Source organism: Sinocyclocheilus rhinocerous, unplaced genomic scaffold, assembly GCF_001515625.1.
Source record: "Sinocyclocheilus rhinocerous isolate Xijiao unplaced genomic scaffold, SAMN03320098_v1.1 scaffold1172, whole genome shotgun sequence".
Lineage (NCBI taxonomy): Eukaryota > Metazoa > Chordata > Actinopteri > Cypriniformes > Cyprinidae > Sinocyclocheilus > Sinocyclocheilus rhinocerous.
This window is the reverse complement of record NW_015656006.1, coordinates 7,334-29,302: the sequence shown is the minus strand read 5'-3', so window position 1 is coordinate 29,302 and position 21,969 is coordinate 7,334. Positions and strand designations below refer to the sequence as shown.

Sequence of the window (21,969 nt, the reverse complement as noted above, 5' to 3'; positions counted from 1 at the left end):
AAAAATTATAAGAAAGTATAAACAGTATAAAAAAGTATAAACAGTATAATATTGTCTACATTTACATTACAAGAATGTGAATAGGCAAACTTTTTAGGACTGTTTTGAAAAGTGTATGTGGGGGGATACATTAACACCAGATCTATGAATAAGTCTATGAAAAGTATTCGATTTTTGAGGAAGAGATATAATAAATTACTGAAATTAATGAATGCAATATAAATTTGGTTATTTTATTTTAATTTATTTATAAACACAGCACTTTTCACAAAACATTCAATACAGGGTAATACTTTATACTAACTTTCATTAATAAATCATAAACAATGTATAATGCTCAACAGATCATTAGTTAACATATATAGCTAGAAATATGAGCTAATGTGCTTGTTCATGTTTACTAATGTACTCATAAACATTACCTAATGATTAACAGATCATTATTTAATGTAAATTGAAATGCTTACAAATGTCATTAAACTTTCAATTCATATGATCATGTACTTTTTTAAACATCTACAAATGATTTTAACAGAAATTATACAATGATTACAAGCTTATTTGTTAATGTGTTTTTGATTAAACTTAAGTTCACATGTTACACAATGCTCTTGTTTTATACATTTAAAAATGTAGTAAAAAAAATAACTTAATTGGTAACTAAGCACTTCACAAACTATTCATGTTAATTTAATATTCACTAACTGTCTCACAGTCTGTAAAGGTCATATATTTGGTCTGTGTTTGTTGTGTAGACTTCTACTATTTGCACATCTTAACAAATCATTTATTATAATTTTTTTTCATGTTTTTGAAGTACCCATTCTAAAGTGGAAACTATTCATCATTTGTAAATGTTTATAAATGTTTATTAATCATTAGTACCTTTATGAGCAGTCATCTCAATGGAAAAAAAGTGTCCCGAATAATCTGAATTCACCCAATTTACACATCATTGCAAATCATTTATTAATCATTTGTTCATGTTTTTTTTTTTTAACAAAAGATGGGGTGGTATACTTTACCGCTCCAACACATGGCACTTTAGCCACTTGCCGCAGACGAGACAGACATGCTCTCCGACACCATCCCACCCTGTTGATGTTGGCATGAACATGCTGTCACGGAGCCTGAGCCCCACAGGAAAGTCCAATATTTAAACTTTTCACTGCTGGTTTGCTGCATTATGGCTAAGAGTGTCAGCTTTGTTGAAGAGTTGACAACCAGACGGAGAAAATTCTGTGGCAGACTTTTCCACAGACCAGCTCAGATCTGCCATTTGTTGTGAGTGGGAGTACAATTTTTTTAAATTTAGTGCAGAGCAAAAGCTGCCCGCTCAGGTTATGCAATACACCAGATCTGTCACTGGGGTGAGATGTGGAATATGGGTTAGTGGATTTCAGGTCAACTAAATTCAGTTTTGTGTTGCTGCCCAGAGCAGCAAGTCAATGTTAAATAAAAATAATGTGACCCTGGACCAGAAAACCAGTCATAAGGGTCAATTTTTCGAAATTGAGATTTATACATCATCTGAAAGCTGAATAAATAAGCTTTCCATTGATGTATGGTTTGTTAGGATAGGACAATATTTGGCCGGGATACAACTATTTGAAAATCTGGAATCTGAGGGTGCAAAAAAATCAAAATAAAAAAAAAAAAAGCATTCTGAAATTGATTTCAACAATATTGTTACTCTGTGTCATTATCATTAGCTGTGGTGTGGACATCCCGCATTCTCATAGAATTAGAACGATTATTAAAATTAATAATTAAACATAGCTAATGCTTTGTTCTTTTTGTCTGTCCATTTCAAATGTTTGAGCAAAAAGTTATGTTTGTGATGTTATGATTTGTAAGCTGTCAAATACTCGTGTGATGTATTGTCATTAAAAATGAAAACATTTCAAATGAATTTAGGACAAGCACCAAGTCTACTGAGAGATGAAGACCAAATGTGAGCCCTGCAGACACATTTCAATTATTTAGATTCAAAACACTCACTGCTGCCAGACATTTAATAACAGCCTGGCTACTGATGGAAAGATGTTTTGATCAATGACCATAAAAATTAAGAATTTCATAAAAACACAAGCCTTGCTCTCAAACACACTTCTAACTCAAGTCATTAGTCAAAGTAAAAGGAGGACAAAAGAAATAAAAATGTAAGTGATATAACTGCAATCCTTACTGAGGATGCACGACTGATCCACCTCAAATTCACTGACACAAAGTAGTCACATAAAACAAGACAGAAAATCCATACTTACTGAATCTTTTCAGAATATCAAATTGCTTTATGTCTTTTTGTATATTTGTTTACAGTTGAAAAAACCCGAAAAATAGAAACATATTGATTTCAGGTTAGTGTTGACGGGACCTCAAAACACAAAATAGTCTTGTCAATAATTGACTGAAAAATCTATTACACAGTGTTTCACATTGATTTTTTATCCTCCATTTTGGCTTTTTGTCTCAAATACACGTGCAACAATTCTCAATCGCATGTCGCTAAATTATTCAAATAAATTTAGAAAATAACAATGCACTGTTCAAATAATTAGTAACTACACTACACTGTCTAGAAATGTTTCAGTTTGCTTATTTAAGTTCCCTTAATAAATTCTTGTCTATTACAGAATGACAACTACAGCAAATTAATAATTAATACAGAAATTTTCCTTTTTTAATATATAGCTCGTTCCATGTGGTGCAACAATTGTAAAGTTTTGTAAGGTTTAATTGTAAATTGTAAAAATGACTGCAAATTTGCACTCTCGCCCCCATGAAAACCTAAGGAAAGTCTTGAACATGAAATGTTCTGCATGCACACTGTACTAAAAATAAATAAATAAATACACATATGGCTGAGACTCAAATCTTTCCTATTATAAACTGCCACAAAAGTAGGGATGGGCATTTTTCAGAAATATTGCATTCGAATATTTGAGTTCATAAAAAAAAACAATATTCGAATATCTATTCAAATGAAAATTAAAGAGAAAGATGTTAATTTTTTTTAACTAAACATTTTTGTGGTGGTACAAACCTACAGTATGTTGGACACTAAGTTACAGAAACCACAATAGTACAGATACCATCTTTAGACCCAACAGAAGACTCTAGTCACAGTCGTGGGCACAGTCTAGGGGCAGTCATGGTCTAATGGTTAGAAAGTCAGACTTGTAACCCAAAGGTTGTGGGTCTGAGTCTCAGGTAGGGCTGTGCGATTTGGAGAAAATATGTAATTGCGATTTTTTTTGACAGATATTGCGATTGCGATTTGATTTGCGATTTTAATTTTGCAAAGTCAAGCTTCAGCTTAATATTGTTAATACTGTTCAGCACAGTATGGGTATTGTGCTGGAAAAAAAAACAATAGAAACCACCATAGAAATTCTTATGGTTTCCATTAGTTTCCATTCCATTAAAAACTTGCACTTGCACTCTCAGTGTTACGGGGCTGACGAGACGTGAGACGTGCGGATTCAATTGCAAGCTATTTATTAGGAGATGTAGCTATCGCTAGGGGAGTGATAATCGCTAAACAATACTCGGCAGGGGAATGGGATCAGAGTGAGAGTTAAACAGGGGATGTGTGAGTGATAACAGCTGTGTGCAATCAGTGCTGTGTGCAATCAACTGTGTGTGTGTCATTAGTGCAGTGGATGATGGGATATGTAGTCCGGGGTGATATGCAACAGTGTGTAGTGCGAGAGTCAATGAAATGGGAAGGGTGACCTCTGATGGCTAGCAGACGGAAGTTCATGGACCGGATACGTGACACTAATAATGAGTCATTAGTTTGAATTGGTCTAATGACTCACTCACTGAATCTTCTTAATGAACCACAAGTAAATCAAAGTATTCACATGTTTGCTTCCAACAAAGTACTAAAATAATTTTAAATGGACAGGACTTGTTAAAATCGATAAGCTTATATTATTATATACTGCAATTATATTTATCCATTAGAATTATATATTTTAAAATTCTTATTCTGTTCTGATACGGTTAAATTTAAAGGATTTGTAGTAAAGTGAGGGGAACTAAAATATCCTATAGTGTTCATAATGTTGGTACATTATAACATTATTAGGCCTGCCGTTATTATTTCTGAATATGCAACTTATACGAGACGTATCTTTTTTTATTTTCCTTAAAAAGTTATTAAATTGTACAGGCTATATATCAGATTATTTTATTTACAAGTTTCATGTTTGTGTTTATCCCGTTTTTCCCCCCTGTTGCATCTGAAAATTACTTTCAGAAACATTTTTTTTTTCAAAACAGCTGAGAAAGAAATCGGATGTGATGTGTATCATAATATTGGATCCGTGCATCAGGTCTTAAAGGGATAGCGGCCTATAAATACTGCTGCTGTCATTAATGATCATCAAACAACAAAACAGCTGTGATAAAAATCTATATTTAATTTATACAGTGAACACTATGCAGTTTTATTTTCCCTAATTATTACATTTCTGTATTTGAATACCAACCTTATTTTATTTGTAACATATTCCGTTGTATTTATCTATGCTTGTAATTTGTGTATTTGTTCTTACAGACCAATTTGGAGTAGACGTCACAGTTGCGTCACTTGCAGCTGCGCGCACATAGTGGTGGCAGAAAAACACTGGGATTAAAACAATTACAAAATTCCTTTTTGTAGTGTGTTTTGGGCATTATTCCAATAGGAATTACTGTTGTTCTATTGCTTCCCATCTGCTAGATTACGTTGAACCACTAGAATCCATCAAATACCAGTAGACACCATTATAGTTTACATTAAAGCCAATATAATTCCCATTATAACCCTTAAATCCATTAAATTTTCTATTGTGTTTTGGGAGGGGTTCTATTGTTTGTTTTTTCCCTCAGGGAATATTATAATGGTATTACTACTTTTACAGAATTTTCTTAATTACTGAATTTCACAGGAAAGATTAGTTTATTTTGTGTAAAAAAAGAACTGTATTACTTTAGTCGATTATTAACTTTTTTTTTTTAATGGTGGGCGTTTACGCAGTTGGCTAGAGCAGTGCTGATTGGGGAGAACGGAGGTGCGCTCACTCTATTGGTTAGTAAGGCTGCCACTCAAGGCTGGCAATCATGCATATGCTCTGGAAAAGAGTAATATCGCGTCCACATCGCAGGCTTTGCGATTAGAAAACAGCAACGTCTCAAATCGCGATTGCGATTCAATTTCGATTCATCGCACAGCCCTAGTCTCAGGTCTGGCAGGAATTGTCGGTGGGGGGAGTGAATAACCAGCGCTCTTTTCCACCTTCAATACCACGACTGAGGTGAGACCCTTGAGCAAGGTAACGAACCCCCAACTGCTCCCCGGGCACCATAGCAATATGGCTGCCCACTGCTCCGGGTGAGTGTGCACTTGGATGGGTTAAATACAGAGCACAAATTCTGAGTATGGGTCACCATACTTGGCCACACATCACTTCACTTTCACACTTTTCACTTTCAAGTGAAATTATGGCACCTTTAGATGAAAGCCCTTTTAGGGAAGTCAGAAGATTGAATGAGAGTTTGCTGGGGCCTAAGTCTGCAGTGTGTCCAGAATGTGTGGACCATGTATGAGACATCCAAAACAGCACAGGTCATCAAAGAAATGGACAGATATAATCTGGACATACTAGACATAAGTGAGAGCAGATGGACTGGTTCAAGTCGCAGGGTAACAAGTGAAGTATCCTCGATCCTCTTTGGCAAAGATGACCATCATTCAAGTGGTGTAGCCCTAATTATAAAGAAATGTATTAAAAAGAAATGTAGCTAAATGTCTGCTAGAGTGAGAACCCATCAGTGATCACTTAATCAGAGCTTAGATTCAACTCCAAGTATTGTCAATTTTGCATACTGCAGTGCTATTCTCCTACCAATGAGGCAACAGACGAGGACAAAGATGAATGGTATAAGCAACTACAACAGGCCGTTAGTACTGTCCCACAGCATGATTTGCTCTTGATGATGTTCACCAAGAGAGCTTATGGAAGTGATACTAAGAGCCTATGGAATACCACCCAATATCGTACTACTTATTGGGAAGTTCTAGGAACACTATGAGTGCTCCATTATCATTGATGGTTCACTGACAGAGTTCTTTGAAGTCAGGTCTGGTGTATGGCAGGGCTGTATTCTTTCACCTCTTCTATTCCTGATCACCCTTGACTGGGTTATGTGTCAAACAACATTCATCCATGCCCGTGGCATTCAATGGACTCCCTTCTTTCATTTGGAAGACCTCAAATTCACCAATGACCTGCCAATAATATCAGTCACACACACCCACATTCAGGAAAAAACAGATAGACTGAGCAGATATGTTAAACAGACCGGCTTACACATAAACAAGCAAAAGAAGCAGGTCATGCGTATCAATGCTCCCGTCTCTGACCCAGTTACCATTGAGGGAGAGTCAATCGAGGATGTGAATGATTTCACGTATCTTGGTAGCATCATTAGCATTGATAACGAAGCCCAAAAAGACATCAAGGCCTGAATAAATAAAGCAAGAGGAGCTTTAAGCAGACTCAGATCAATCTGGAAGTCTAAACAGCTAAGCCTTAGAACAAAGATCAAGCTTTACCTCCGCTATGTTAAATCAGTGCTTCTGTATGGCTCTGATTGTTGGAGAACAGTGAAAGAATGCATGATCAAGGTAGATGCCTTCTATAGCAGTTGCCTTAGAAAGATCTGCAACATCTACTGGCCCAATACCATCTCTAATGTCAACCTGTACAAAAAGACAATATCAAAGAACATATCTCAGGAGATCAAGATACGCTGATTAAGATGATTCGGACATGTACTTAGAATGCCTCAGGAAAGGATACCTAAAGTGGCTTTGGGTTGGACACCACCTGGCAAGCTCAAACAAGAACAACATGGTGAAGGACAGTGGTGACGGAGCTGGAAGAAACTGGGCTCTCATGGGGAGAAGCACAGTCCACAGCTCAGGACAGACCCAGATGGAGAGAGTAAGTTGCGGCCTTATGTCTCACATGGGACGAAGAGGATTAAATAAGTAAGTAAGTTATCAGGCTATATTCACAACAAGCTTATATATTACATCCTGTGTTATTTTTTAATGTAAAACATTAAACAATGAGTGCAACAAAAAAAAATTACACAAAAAAGCATTTAACGCAGAGCAAATGACAAAAGACGACTATAAAGCATGTGCATATACACTTGAGCTGGCATATGGTTATTGTGTTTGCATTGTTTCACATGTTCTTGTTGAAAAAAAAACATGTACATCAACATGATCGGAAGAAAGTCAGCTTCTCATGCTGTGTGTCCGCCAAAGCATTTTTTAGCCTAGCTGCTAGCCTTATGACTTGCTGTCTGTCTTGAAGTCGCTATGGTGTTCACACTACGTGACACTGTGTAAATGATCCGCAACAGGGGGTCACACACTACACGAGCTGACAACAACTTTGTCAACCAATGACTCAATCCAGCCCCCAAAACACATTTTGTCACAAAAACACACACAAGAAATGACACGAAATGATGTGTGAAACAGGAGTTGTTTATTTGAAAATGGCCGTTGGGAAGAAATTAGCGCTGCAATCTGTTTGCGTGATGATCTGTTCTGAAAAAGCTTGCTCCATTTCTTGTGTCCACACTTTTCTTAAAGCAATGTTGCTGCTGCTGTTTTTCTTCTGGTGACCTCAACCCATGCATTGCTCTCTCTCATTGGCTGTAGCTCGTTGCAACACCTGACACCACATAATGTTTAGTTGGCTGGCTGGTCCAGATATTTAGCATGCTAGATATTTGTCTGGCATTGACGAGGCATCAGCGAGCCTCTTTGATGCGTCGTTGAGTGGTTCACACAAAGATTGCCGAGTGCTGATCACCCGCTGATTTGCCCCCGATCACAGCCCGACATGTCGGCGAGCTCATTGACTTGCAATTTCGGACATAAATCGGGCTTAAAATTCTGTAGTGTGAACTTGGCATAACTTGACATGGCGTCTTAAAACCCTCGGCACTCACGTGCGAGACGCTGCAAAAGATGCAAGACACAAGCGCAACGGTCAGACACAGCGTCTTGCCCGTTTACATAGAAAAACAATGGAAAAGTAGTGCATTGGAATAGAAAAAAGCGGTTTGTGTGAATGGCCCCTTAGTTTGTTAAAGGGGTCCATCGTGACGTAGACATGTGGGGGCATGTTAGAACGAGCCGTTTTAGGTAGGCGTGGTTGACTCTTAACTTTTATAAAGAATATCTCTTTGGATTTGAGACTTTAGTCTTTGCAACTTTACAGATCTTCTTTATGCACCAAGAGCTTGTAACACCCCAGGAAAAATTTTTATTGCATCATATGACCCCTTTAACAATAAAGGCGGCTGCAGAGAAAACGAGTGGTTTTCTCGGTTCTCTCAGGGGTACATCTGTGCCTATCTGCAGTAGTGAATGCAGTGATGGGCAGCTGTCTTTCTTCATTCGACTGGTCAATAATGACATTTCGGTATTTGGATTTCATATGATTCCTCATTTGTGGTGATAAGTCGGTTTTACTTGACAAAGTTTGCACACAACAAACTCGGTCCTGGGGTGCCGGTGTCCTGCAGAGTTTAGCTCCAACTTGCCTCAACACACCTGCCTGGAAGTTTCAAGTATACCTAGTAAGACCTTGATTAGCTGGTTCAAGTGCGTTTGATTAGGGTTAGAGCAAAACTCTGCAGGACACCGGCCCTCCAGGACCGAGGTTGGTGACCCCTGACCTGATCACTATCAATATTAAAATGAAAAATCTCTAGCAATCTCTGTTGGTCCACTTGAGAAGGATCGACCCATATACGGCGTCATAATATATGACCCTGGACCACAAAACCAGTCATAAGTTGCACAGGTATATTTGTAGCAATAGCCAACAATACATTGTATGGGTCAAAATTATTGATTTTTCTTTTATGCCAAAAATCATTAGGATATTAAGTAAAGATCATGTTCCATGAAGATATTTTGTAAATTTCCTACCGCAAATATATCAAAAATGTATTATCATTAGTAATATGCGTTGCTAAGGACTTCATTTGGACAACTTTAAAGGTGATTTTCTCAATATTTAGATTTTTTTGCACCCTCAGATTCCAGATTTTTAAATAGTTGTATCTCGGCCAAATATTGTCCTATCTTAACAAACCATACGTCAATGGAAAGCTTATTTATTCAGCTTTCAGAGGATGCATACTATTCTATAATATTTCAAAAAAATTGACCCTTATGACTGGTTTTGTGGTCCAGGGTCATATGAAGTAAGACAAATTCACAAATGTGATTAAAGTAAAAAGAAGAGCACAACACCACACGTCAAATAACTAATAGCATAATTACAGCCAGCAAACAGCAGACAGTAGACATATATCAATAGCCACATAATAATTCCTGCTGCAAAGCCTGCTGGGAAATCACTCACCTTTAACAAGTCGGCAACATTGTTCAGTAAGGAACTGTTTGTTCTGGGGACAACATCTGGTGGAATATTGTTATCTATGCTTTTATAGGTTCCAAGTACATCACATTTCTTACTATCTGTGACTCACAGCTCCTTATGCTGGATGAAATGTAATTGCTATTTTACAATGTACAAATACAGCTACCAGGCAAAAACAAGGATTAATCTGTCTCTTCAACAGCTGATATCAGCACCTGAAGATTCCTCCTACACCTCACACATTAAATATCCCTCCTATACAGGCTGGCCTAAAGCTTGACATGCGGAACACGAAACAGCAAGGTGGGCATCTCTCTAACCCTTTGTGTTCTTCACTCTGTCCCTCTCTCTCTAAGCAAGAACAACCACCAAGAGGATGTACCCATGACGAGACAAGACTGACAGGAAATCGCCCCCGAATATTGGAGTCATGTGCTGGGATGATTCCATGGCATATCAGTGTCTGTTATGGATAGAAATCCCTACACCTGCACCATATTCATTGTACTCGTACTGTAATTGATTTCGATTTTAGAAATATATATATATATATATATATATATCTATAAACAAACACTATTTTATTCCTAGGAAATTAGATTTTTATTTTTTATTTGTCTTTTTTTTTTTTTCTCAGCTGGAGATTGTGTAATTGCTTTGTACAAGAAACACTTCTGATGAACAGAGAGGTACATTATTGTTCAACCCACATTTCCCCAGACATTGTCATTGGTCTCATATCTCAGAAACACACATTGAATTTTTCTCATATGACAAGACTCCCTCGGAAAAACATGTGCTGTCATAAGCATTGTAGTGAAACAGGGCATCTCGCCAGCCTCCGAGGTTAATCACAAATGGCCTTGTGATTATATGCCTTCATTTGTTTTAGTTGTTTGCACAGTGAAACAATGTTGAATTAAGTCAAAAGTCAAATGTAAACAGCCTGAACAAAACTCTCTTCTAACAGATGTCTTCAGAGATGTCATTAGGCAGATATTTATTTTCCCTCGGAGGTCACAGCTAAATGAGCCAAATAATTGTGGCAATGGTCCTTGAAAAGGAGCAGAATTCCAATTGTGCTCCAGTGCATTGAGGCTAACAATCACTTGAGTTTTATCATCAACTGCTGATCAACATAAGGTAAAGGTTGTTCAAGCAAAAAAAAAAAAAAATCATTAATTTGCTTCACTGTGCATGATTATTTGAGTGCCAACATGGCCAACAGATGCGAAGATAAATTTCAATTTGAAAAATCCCACCCACCAATTTGTTTTCATCTAGGATTTGTTTTCCCCAGTGAAATATCCACCAAATACCTGAACACCCTGGCAATCTAAAGGAGTCTTCCCATTTACATATCTTATTTCTCTAAGAGTAAAAGCACACCATTTACCACAGATGAAAATAGTTCAGTGTGAGATGATTTGGAAATGCAATTCCCTTCCTGGATATTTCTGTGATTATGTTCAGCAAAATTCAATGCCGCATTACTGGTATATTTGACTTTAATGTCTGCAAATGTGCAGTCTGAGTATTTTAAGGGCCCTGCCACCACCACAACAATCTTATGAGTTATCTGAATCTCTAAAACACATTTTCCCAAAGGGATTCTTGAATTTGAATGACAGAGAAGACAGTTCCTAGAAAGTGCACTCTGTTTACAATAGCAAAACAATACATTTCTTGGCATTAGGAAGGAAGAAGCTCACGGAAGGAAAATTACATCACTGCTTCTGTCATCCTCTAGTAACTAATGTTTACATGCAGTCATTATATAGCCATGTACACTGAATATGATTGTAACTCATCCTGAAATCCATTTTGTTCACACACACTGATGATCATGTTTTCATATAATCTGTGTAGTGTGCACAGAACAGAACTGTCATTAATAAGACGATTTTTAAAACATACACAATAAACATGCAGAATTTCAGCCATAATTTTGCAGGCAAAAAAGGTCAATGTCAATAGTGTAGCAATGAATGAATTCAAATTGAACCCGATGCAAAATCTTTGCGGATAAATCTTTCGCCCTCATGCAAAATTTCCAAGCGCCTGGATTTCTATTGAAATAACTGGATTTTGCCCTCTACAATTCGCTATGTGTGACTGACTAATGCTGCTTTCCATTTATACTCAGAGGTTGGAAATTCCAAGTTCCCAGTAGGACTGTACGTGGAACCCCCTCCCAAGTTGGAGTTCCAACTCAGAATCTCGAGGGAATCGCAATAAATCGAATTTCAAAATTCAATATGGCTACTCAGAGCATCAACAGAAGAGAAACAGTAGTAGTAATATATTGTTTATTAGCACTTATGTTTATCTGTGTCTCAATAAACTCAGTGGTGCACACAGTACTATCCAACCTCTGTTTGTGGAGATGATACTATATGTACATTTTATAAACTTAATGTGTAATGTTTTTAAGTTTGACTCGAGGTAGCTCCACACTATGCTTGTTGGAGGCAGTGACGTCAAATGATGTGTCTCACTGAAGTCGGGGTTGATCGATCTGCCCCGAGTTCACAGGTCGGATGTCCAACTTCAAGCAGAGTTCTAGACGTTATTTCCAAGGATGTGGGAAAAATCTGAATTTCGAGTTGTCTGGAATGCAACAATAGTGTGGGGCTACCTTATGTCAAACTTAAAAACATTAGAGACATTAAGTTTATAAAATGATACCTTAATTTTTGCTTTTCGTCAGTTGTTTTCAAAACTAACAGCAGCATTTTATGTGAATTTTTTTCTGTTTTTGCCACAATTGACACAAAAACAAAAAATGCTCTCTTTGTGTCATGGCGACATTATAGTGTTCACTATCTAGCAATGTGTTTATGCTGACATATTAAAAAAACAATAACAAAAAAAACAACAACAAAAAAACAACGGTTTGTCTTTTCAAATCTTCTATCAGGTGTCATTATACTTATTGGCTCATGTTGACTCATGCATTTTATGTTTTGTGCTTACGAAATGTGACGGAATTTAGAGTAAGGGTGACATAATTGAGGAGCATTGTGGGATTTTTCAGGGAGCAAACGTTCCAGTGTCCTGTAAGGATTTTGCAATCAAGACAGCCCTTAAAATTACTCCCTGACCAGTGCTCATGATGACTACTGAATTAGGCAGCTTATTGAGAAGCACCAAAGTCCCTTTAAGGCAGGGGTGCCCAAACTCGGTCCTGGAGGGCCGGTGTCCTGCAGAATTTAGCTCCAACCCCAATCAGACACACCTGAACCAGCTAATCAAGCTCTTACTAGTCATACTAGAAACTTCCAGGCAGGTGTGTTGAGGCAAGTTGGAGCTAAACTCTGCAGGACACCGGCCCTCCAGGACTGAGTTTGGGCACCCCTGCTTTAAGGCATAGGTATTCTATAGTCTTTGGAAGCACCTATTGTCTGCAATATACCCAAGGAAGCTTAGCTTATGAACCCTTTTCACAAGACTGTGATGACGCGTTTTAACGGTCATCAGCATCGTAAATCACCCAAAGTTTTTTGTATTTTCATTTTTTTTAATGTATGTACATTTATAACACAATACTTTGTATTATATTAACTTTCCATCAAATTACAAAAAACTAGTTAACGCTAATGCGAGGGTGTCTCTGTCTATGGGAGTGGCCGTAAATTAGACATCGTTCTCTCTACTGACTGCTGTTATCAGTCTCTCTCTCTCTATTTTTTTTTTTTTAAGTCATGAAAATACTATCATTAAGTTTGTCTTTTGCTATTTGAGCAAATGGGAATGCAAAACATTTATCTGTGGTAGTTTCCCATTCACTGCTATAGAAGTTTACCCATGACGACTTCTGCTGCTGACAAACCCGGAAATGTGAAAAAGGTTCATAGCTAAGATTTATTTATTTAGTTAGTTAATTACATAGAAAAAAAAAAACTAGAAAAAAAAAAACTAGAAAAAAAAAACATTAACAGTAGCTTTAGGTTCTGCTGTTCGGCTACTTCTGTTGTATCTGCCCCCTTTTTTTTTTTTTTTTGCTGGAGTATGTCCAGACCTCTCTACTTTTTTAGTATTTCTCAGCACAACATCTTTCATTCTTAAATGCAAAAACATATTCTGCGTGAACGGCCCCTAAAACATGTAAAAACAGCAATGGCTCATTACTGAAAGGCTCCGTTTATAAAAAAATACCCGTGTACGTGTGGACATGGCCTGGGATAAACTTCTGCATCCCTGCGACCCTACATGAGAGAGGTGGTTTGACAAAAGGATGGATGGATTAGGAGTGTGTGTAACTAAGAATGCATTTAAGGGTGCGTTCACACTTGTCATGTTTGGTACAATTAAAACGAACCCTGGTGCGATTGCTCTGTTAGTGCGGTTCATTTGAGCATGTGTGAGCACTGCCATCCAAACCTCACTATGAACCTATGCCTTTAGGTTCGGTGTCAAAAATGCCAATGTGAACGCTAAGTGGACCAGGACCAAATGTATCATTTTCCTTTTTGGTCCGGACCAAACGAACCAAACTACAAGTGTAAACACCCTAAATGTCTATTCTTCAATTTTTTTTTCTTCAATTTTAAACTACTCGGTGTGTTCAGGAAAGTCTTTCCAGAAAAGAAAAGAAAAGAAAGAAAGAAAGAAGGAAAAAGAAAGAAAAAGTGGGAGAGAGGAGGGAAAAAAGAAAGTGAACAAGAACAACACAAATGAACATCAGACAGAAAGACAGAATGAGAGGCAGTAGTGCAGACCTAACATATTCACTTGGCCTCCATACAATAAAACCACCTGCTGGGGCTGTTGCTTTTAATCCGCCCCCTTCTTTCAGACCTAAATTCCTCTGCACCACATCAAGCAGAGGGCCGACTCCTGCTGTGGCACCCCTCCACATGCCATACTTCAACATTACCCAACATGAACTCACATCCCAGGGTCTCCCAGCACTGTCGGCAGTCAGCCATGTCAGCACAGCTGCTCCAAAGAGGAACACACACTGATTTCAGCTTAAATTCAGTTTCTATATATATATATACACTTAAGGCACACTTGTAAATGTCCTAATGGTACTGCATTAGACAACAAAACATTACATTTTCACTTTTCAAGAAAAACATGGTAGCTTTGGTAGGTTTAAATGATAGTGTTCAAAATAAAACAGTATTTGGTGGAACGTTAGTGGAACATGTTCATAGGTAGTGTGAAGAACTACTACTACTAAAACTAACATTAAAGGCTGGTACAGCATGGTGCTACCAACGCCAACTTCATAGGTTCAAAATGTATCTGCTTGTTAAGTTGTGTCATAATAAATACTGTTTCTGGGTCCAAGCCTCTACGCGGTTTAGAGTGTGAATACAATTTCAGCAGATGTTTATGAGCACCGTTCATTTATAGCACACCTTTAAACAGCAGGTCATATGGGTTTTCGAAAAATATATTTTTTGCAGTTTGTAAAGTAGCTACCCTTCAATGTAAAGCAAAGTTGTGTCTGCAAAGTTGTTAATCAAAAAAGTGCATGATAAATAAAGATAATTGTCTCTCAAAAGAAAGAGTCGACTCTGGACCGCCTTAACGTGTCGTCATATTTTCGAATTTTCTGCCTTTTACCTATATACGTCACAAGGTAACACAGTTGCATAATCCCCGCCTGCCCGCAAAATACGAACACTCTGACCTGCCCACAAACACTTCCGCTAGTTAGTGTGTTTACATCATGCCGAGAAGACGTTTTTATCCTCACTGGGCATTCTAACACAGTTCCCACACATGCACCTCAAATAAGTAAATAATAATAATGAATACAATAAAACTGCTGTCATATGATGTAAAATACCACATACAAAGTTTCAACTTACCACTGAGAAACGTCCTGATCAAGTCGTGCTTGCGGTGAAGGTTCCGGTTGAGCGACTGCATCGGTATCATCCTCGGACTTGGGTTTGAATTGATGAGGTAATATCGATGCCATTTTTGTAACCTTATAGCATCTTTGTTTACAAGTAACCTTCCGGAGCAAAAAATGTATTATGGTAATGGGCGTTTCGTTTCTGACACGCATTGTATACGGAAAGACCAATCACAACAGACTTGGTCAGCTGACCAATCAGAGCAGAGTAGGCTTATGGAAGGGAGGAGTTTACAGACCTTAAGTTCAGAACTGCTTCGAACGAATCGTTTCGAAATCATTGAAAAAAAGATTCTAATATTAAATGTATATTCTGAGAAAATTACAATGCTTTCTGATATTGGATGCATTTAAACCTGTTGAAGGGGACTCCAACACAATAGGACACTTTAAAATACCATATGACCTGCTCTTTAAGCTAAACTTTTAAAAACTCTTCACTACACTACTATTTTACTATACATGCACAATTTTTGGTTCAGTCGGACTGAATTCATTCCGATTGATGAATCTGAATGTAGTGTTTACATGAACGCTAAATAAAGTGATCTGGTTCTGCGCGTTTATATGTCACAAGCTTCAAATCGGAATTGATTTTTTTTTACATGAGCCCACACTGCACATATAGAGTTTCTCACTGTTTGCACATAATAACCACTCTCATACACAGTTTATTTATTTGTTTTTAACAACAGAATTAATATTTATTAATTTATGAATAAATATATATAAACCGCTGTGCCATACTGCTCATATTTATCACACAGTAAAAATGCCCCTCCCCGCGCCCAAAATGGGTTGCCTGTGGATGAGAATTCAAAACAAGGACTGGTGGGAGGTTGTCCTGCTCCACTTCACAGTTGCCGAGTGAAAGGAGAGTTTTATAATGACAGGACACGCATTTATATGACACTTTATTGAAAAGGGAGATCCGCTCGTTCTGCACGTCACACGTCATTACGCTATTTCTGCGTCATTGCACATGCGCAGTTTTTTCAGTTTCGGGGTTCAATCCGATCGAGTGTTTACATGCACTGTCAATCGTATTAGAAAAGCAATAAACCACCCCCTTCAATCCGATCGAAATTTCATTCTGATCGAGCTCAATCAGATCAGTGTTTACATGAAGGTTTTTCAGTCCGATTGAGCCGTCAATCCGATTACAAATGGATTATTTGGTTGCATGTAAACGTAGCCAGTGATTTCAATGCCTGTACAGAATGGTAATGGGCAACATAGCTCCTAAGATGAGAAGAGAATGTTTTTGGTGCGTTTAGATGTCTTTGGTTCATATTTAAGTCAAACCGCACAGGAGTTTCAGGTTCAGATGGCAGCTTTCACATTTATTCAGATCAACCGCATAGTTGTAATTGAACCAAACCTTCCAAGCACAACCTAAAGCCCCGTTCAGACTACACGATTTTAGCCTGATTTTGCCACGATCTGCTTGACGTAGGGTGTCGTGGGGATTCGTATACGACAAAGGGCGTCGGGACGCACGATTCAATCGCTTCATCTCGTGTAGTGTGTCATAGTGCACGACGCCTCTGCAATGCTTTACAAAGTCAACACAGAAAGACTAGCATGTTTAATTTTTTTGTCGTACAGGACAAGTTCCATCACAGCTATGAATTCCAATAGGAGCACATAAGCGCCTTTGTAGTAGCTTTCAAACATGCCAAAACGAAAGGGAGACAATAGTATTGGTCCTGCTAGGTGTAATATTAAAATGGAGGAAAATGTTCGTGGAGCTAGGGCAACAATACTCCTGCATTTATGATGAGGGACTACCGCGACACAGTGAAAAAAGGTAAAATAAAAACTATTTTACCTCAGTTCTATTTGACAGCCCACACCATCCTCTTCATGTCATCCAGATTTGTGTCCATTGTCAGGTTTTCTTTCTTTTTAGGGGCTTTTCTGATGGCAAGACAGGGCAAAACACGCTGTTTGCTAGCCATTGTTTGATTACGCTCATAGCTCATAGTCTTCTTTTCTGCGCTATTGATGACAGCAGGCACGTTGTTAATGACGGCATGCAATGAATAATCGGGAAGCATCGTACAGTCTGACATGTTTTTTGTTCACGACACGACAAGATTTTATGAATCAAAATTGCATAATCTGACACAGTGACTGTCGTAACCGACAAAAAAATAGTGTAGTCTGAACGGGGCTTTTATTTATTTAGTCATTTAGCAGACGTTTTTATCCAAAGCGACTTACAAATGAGGACAATAGAAGCAGTCAAATCTAACAAAAGAGCAACAATATATAAGTGCAAATGACAAGTCTCTTGGTTAGCCTAACGCAGTACACGTAGCATGGTGTGTGTATATAAAAAAGAAGATAAATATAGATAAAGAATTAAAATAGAATAGAACGTGCTAGTGTTAGAGGGTCAAATAAAGGTGGAACAGGTGTGGTTTTTAGTCGTTTCTTGAAGATGGTTAAGGACTCAGCTGCTCGGATTGATTTGGGCAGGTCATTCCACCAGGAGGGAACAGTTAATGAAAAAGTCCGTGAAAGTGATTTTGTGCCTCTTTGAGATGGCACAATAATACGCCGTTCACTTGCAGAACACAAGCTTCTAGAGGGCACATAACACAGGCTTAAATGTATAATTTTCTTTTTTGGTCTGGACCAAAAGAACCAAGAGAGCTGAACTACAATTGTGAACACACCCTTGTAGATCTCAATAAATAAATAAAAATAAAAGCAATGATCAGGAAGCTGTAACATTTTCTCCACATCCTACATCATAGATAAAGAGCTCTTGCATCCTTACAATCAAATGAGATGAAAAAGGCTATTGTCCATTTTCACTCTCATGATGATACAGAAATCTACAATGTAGCAGAATCAAGGGCCTACAGAATAATTCAGTGCCATACCTCATCATAAACATGTCTGTGTGTACAATTTTCACACCTTGAGAATAGAAAATCCTGTGTCGTGGTTAAGAGCAGACATTAGCATGTGCGCACCATAGGGCTTAACTGTTTAGACAGAGCGGGACTGAACACAGGGCTCATAGTTGAAATGCAGTCCTCGTGAGCACTCCAAATAAGCCACTTCAAGTCTTTCTTAGTACGGCAGCCTGTGATGGTTTATCCAGTATCTCATCCTCTATTCTGGTATGGAGGCATCTGCATAAATCACCTTTCTGCTGGTTTCAGACATATGAGAGTAAAAAGGTAGTGGATTTTGGAAGGTCCCCTAGTGTGGTTTTATGTCATTCAAATGTGCATATGTTCCTGCATGACTGATTTTGAGATTTCTTTACTCTCTTCTTTAAAAAAAAAGAAAAAAAAACCACTCTCTCTATTTGAGATGATATTGAGCAGAGCTATTGCTATCTAAGAGTTCATTAATTAGATACACCAGAGCCAGATAAGGCCTAATCATGGAATAAATTACACTATAGATTCCTCTATACAGCACCTTTTAATCTCGGCTTTGCCTTAATCTGCCTCTGGTTAAAAAGTCGATAAAGTTCATTCAATACAAGTGCTGCATTTCATGGATGTATGACGGAAATTTCGCTGACTACAGTTTTGATCTTGCTCACCAGAGGTGGCAATGCTTCAGTCAAGTTCCATAAATGCTGGTTCAGCGGTCAGATTATGGTGAAGCTGATATATATATATATATATGGTAAGGTTTAATTCATTTCAGCAGGAGGGGATGGGGAGGCTTCCTCAGTCATGCAGTTAACCGATCACGAACTCTGGAATGCCAGAGGGATCAATGCATTCTCTCCGAGCCCTTTTAAGTGATCCATTTTGGGCATTCATAGGCCTGAGACCTTAAATATGTGATATAAAGTGTGATTAGCAGCAGAACTTCTAATAACAGGGAGCACCTGGTCCTTTTATTCAGTCAGATATGACAAATTTTTTCGCACTTCTGAGAGAGATTGTTTGAGAAACGGCCTTGGTTATCACCACATCAGGCACTTGGATGATCGGAAAAGAGCTCACAAAGGCTACAGAGGAATAGCAGGGATTGCACTGGCACCTGACTATTTCCAGCTGACATCTCTGGTACAGAGACAAGGATTACTGTCCAATTTATCTCTTTCTTCTGAGGCTTACCGCTATCTAAACAGCTTGCCACTTCAAAGTGCAAGACAAACAGAGCAGAAATGGACTGTGTAGGCCTACTCTCGGACAGAATCAGCTTAGCAGAACTCCATTTAAATGGCTGGAGCGCTGAAAGAAAAGGTGTTTTTGATCTCTGAGGGAAAAAAGAACAGTGGTAAACCTACAAAGGACCTCTGCCTCTCAGTGTTCATATGAGGTAGGACACTTAAGATGGGACTTGCTTTAAAGGTGGAGTGTGTCATTTCTGGTCGGTGAGTGAACTGAAGGATGTACAATTGACCAGATGTGCGTTCGTGAAGTCAGTGCAACATCGTAAATTACACATAAATGCACTGAGCTATTGGAGTGATGGTATCCTCCTAACAGCTAAGTATTTCGTCAAACTTTTAGGTGTCAAGTCCCCTGAAAAATGATGACCTCTTTGTAAGGGACCTCCTTCCTATAAAGCAAAGGCAGCTATATACGCAAAAAATGTTTGATAAGTCTGTTAATGTTTTTTTTTCCTTCTTATCATCATTGTTGAAAAGTTTTTTTTTTTTTTGGAAACCTTAAAAGGCACAATATATAAGATTTTCGTAATAAAAAACAACTGCATGAAATATATAACACTGTGCAAGTGTGTACTTACGTTATCCCAAAAAATGATTACTGTCCAATTTATCTCTTTCTTCTGAGGCTTACCGCTATCTAAACAGCTTGCCACTTCAAAGTGCAAGACAAACAGAGCAGAAATGGACTGTGTAGGCCTACTCTCGGACAGAATCAGCTTAGCAGAACTTCATTTAAATGGCTGAAAAGTTTTTTTTTTTTTTGGAAACCTTAAAAGGCACAATATATAAGATTTTCGTAATAAAAAACAACTGCATGAAATATATAACACTGTGCAAGTGTGTACTTACGTTATCCCAAAAGTTCCCAAGGATTTGTAAATCCAGAGAAATTCCAATGGCTTGTTCCGGTTCACTGTCACCTATCAATGACGTAATATCCTCGATACATGTTTCCGCTAGAAACTAAGGCAATACACGTGGACAAAAATGCTGCTGTACAGTTAAACTAAATCCATTACGGCTGTCGCGAATAAAATGAAAATGAAATGAAGTGTTAACTGCAGTATTAAATTTAGATCTGCTCAATGATGCACCATGATTCTTTTTCCGCGTTTTTTAGTGTTGTGCGTTACAACCAATCACACGCGATTCTGTTGAGTTTATGAACGCAGCGGCCAATCAGAGACCTTCAGATGAGCCATCACTGTAACACCAGAGTTTTGTTGTTCAGTGCTGTTCTCTCGCGAATTCCCTCATCATAAACAACAAAGTACAGATGTAAGTATGATGTAAGTAGGAGATTCATTCATCAAACAGTGTATAGACAGCTTTACTGATTATAAGGGGAGTTTTTGAGAGTGCTTAATCTCGCGCTAGATCGACATCAATCACATACTGTTCCTTGACAATGTAAATGTTCTTTGCGCGCTTTATAATTAATTTTCGCTGTTTGAATAACTTTGGAAGGTACAGGTAATAAAAAAAATTATTAATTACATCCGTGAACATAATTCGGACATCTCTGGATGGCGAAAACGTCATCTCCCATCGTTCCCCTCTCCTTCATAGCTTCATCAAGCTTAGCCTTTGTTATTGTTTTGAAAATGCGACCTCTAGCGGCGAAAGCATATTGTGCCTTTAATACTTTTTTATGATTCTGTGATGAATTAAACTTTAAAAGAACAGCATTTATTTGAAATAGAAATATTTTGTAACATTACAAATGTCTTTGCTGTCTCTTTTCAGGGTTCCCACTCTTTCATGAACACCAGATTCAAGGACTTTCAAGGACTTTTTAAAGCACCATTTATTTTATATCAAGCACCTATCAAATTCACACCACAGCATATGTAGTGTCATGAAAGACCTTACATTACTTAACAGTTCACTTACACTTAACATGTACATTAAACATTTCAGAGTAATAATGTTTTGAATGTGTATGTTTCATAAATTTAGACCATTTTCAGCAGTTGTGTTCAAAGGAATTTAATGAAATCCATTGAAGTCAGTACTCGTGATAAATAAAATTCAATTTCTAAAATATTGATAAAATATGCATCAAACTGATTTTTTCTGTAGTTCTTGTACAAGATTTAAATTTGAAAGAATTTTTCAATTTTTAAAAGTAATAAAAAGTGGTTAAATGTTGTAATAACATGGTAAAACCTGTTAACATAAAAAATTTGCACATTCACTCAAAAGATACGTTACTCATTAATAAAAACTCAAGTCAAAATCATTTTTGTAAATTACTTTTATTGTAAATCCCATTTTTTCATCTTTGACCTAGAGGAATGCAGCTGCTCAAAAAGTCAGTATTTTTTGAAAATATTCCATGAACATTTTAAACCTTGTACATGTGCAAATCTGCTAAAAAAATATAAAGAAAAGAAATAAAAAAAATATGACTTTCTATTTGCTTTTAAACTGTAAACGCTTTTCACTAAGCTGTTTTTCCAATTTTT

At 37.6% G+C, this 21,969-nt stretch overlaps 1 long non-coding RNA gene across 1 annotated transcript in view; it reads right to left on the bottom strand.

Annotated features, from left to right (window-relative positions):
* Positions 1 to 8,650, bottom strand: part of LOC107719192 (uncharacterized) — a 14,467-nt gene extending 5,817 nt beyond the window's left edge. Inside the window, exons 1-2 of the long non-coding RNA XR_001637494.1 lie at positions 8,570 to 8,650; positions 1,776 to 1,779 (exon numbers count right to left, since the gene is read on the bottom strand). This is a non-coding gene — a long non-coding RNA (uncharacterized LOC107719192). The remainder of the gene's footprint in view (positions 1 to 1,775; positions 1,780 to 8,569) is intronic.
* Between the last annotated feature and the right edge of the window lie 13,319 nt (positions 8,651 to 21,969).